We start from the raw sequence: 1,702 nt of genomic DNA, 5'->3' as shown, positions 1-1,702 counted from the left end.
AGGGACCAGGCAGCACAGCTCTCCCTTCGCGTAGAGGCCCCGCCTGTGCTCGACCCGCCGCTCCGAGTCCTGTCGGGGACAAAGATGGGGAGGACACTCAGGGAGCTGACCTTCCCGGACCCAAGCGACATGTTCAAGGCCACTGCTGGGTCCACGTGAGGGCCCACCCTCACCCGCAGGTGCTCTGCCCGGCACACGCAGGGTCCGGCAACAGCAAGTACCAACAACGGGTGGACGGATGGAGGCCTTCCTGGAAGGGTCAGGACATGAGCCTTCACATGGCAGACACAGCCCTGGCCAGTGTGGCTCAGTGGAGAGAACGCCGGTTTGAGGACGGAAGGGTCCCGGGTTCGGTTCCCAGTCAAGGGCCTGTACCTCGGTTGCAGGCTCGATCCCTGGCCCTGGTCCCGGCCGTGCGGGGGCAACCAATCGGTGTGTCTCTCACACATCGATGTTCCTCTCTGTCTCTCCCCCTCCCTTCCACTCTCTGAACCGCAGGTGCTCTGCCCGGCACACGCAGGGTCCGGCAACAGCAAGTACCAACAACGGGTGGACGGATGGAGGCCTCCTGGAAGGGTCACCGAGGACACGAGCCTTCACGTGGCAGACACAGCCCTGGCCAGTGTGGCTCAGTGGAGAGAACGCCGGTTTGAGGACGGAAGGGTCCCGGGTTCGGTTCCCAGTCAAGGGCCTGTACCTCGGTTGCAGGCTCGATCCCTGGCCCTGGTCCGGGCTGTGCAGGGGCAACCAATCAGTGTGTCTCTCTCACACATCGATGTTCCTCTCTGTCGCTCCCCCTCCCTTCCACTCTCTGAAAAATCAATGGAAAAAGACGCTTGGGTGAGAATTAACAAAAAATAAAATAAAATAAACCGGCAGATGCAGACCTGGGAGCAGCCACAGACCCAAAGGCGCTTTCTCTGTAGACTCACACCCAGCAGCCTGCGAGCTCGGGCCGTCAGCCACCCCCGTGCCGTTCCCAGCCACACGTCCGAGGAGCCGGGGAGCCGCATGCCACGGAGCCGCAGGGTAACTGGCTCTGCACACCCGCTGACCCCTCGCTCCTCCTGGGGTGTCCGGGCACGACGCCCACACACACAAGGCTCTGCGGTCACAGCTGAAGCCAAGGGAGGGTGTGTGTACCCGCCTGGCAAAGCAGTCGCGCCAGGGAAAGCCATGGGGCTGCCTGGTGCCCCACAGGCTCCCTCAATGGGAATCTGACCTCCAGAAACAAAAGCTAAAGGAGCCGTGGTCCCGAGCGTTTGGGACGATGCGGTGACACGGCCGAGGTTCAGTGTTTGACTGCTGCCCGGCCCGTGTGGCTCAGTGGCTGAGCGTCGACCTAGGAACCAGGAGGTCTTGGTTCGATCCCCAGTCAGGGCACAGGCCCGGATTGCGGGCTTGATCCCCAGTGTGGGGCGTGCAGGAGGCAGCCGATCCATGGTTCTCTGTCATCATGGATATTTCTCTTCCCCCTCCCTCCCTCTCTGAGAGCAATAAAAATATGCTTAAAAAGAAAATTTTTTGATTGCTGAGCCGTTCATTTGACACCTCCATCTCTTATTAAATATTTGCTGGGACCAACAAAACCGATGACTCAGGCCCCGGGCGGCTGTCGGAGCGTCCTGGGGGCTGAGGAACAGGCTGCACCAGGGGCCCAGGACCAGGACCACGGGGCCGGGCCGGGCGGTGACTGCCCGGG

This window comes from Myotis brandtii, unplaced genomic scaffold (assembly GCF_000412655.1).
Source record: "Myotis brandtii unplaced genomic scaffold, ASM41265v1 scaffold2300, whole genome shotgun sequence".
NCBI lineage: Eukaryota > Metazoa > Chordata > Mammalia > Chiroptera > Vespertilionidae > Myotis > Myotis brandtii.
This window is presented reverse-complemented; position numbering follows the sequence as displayed.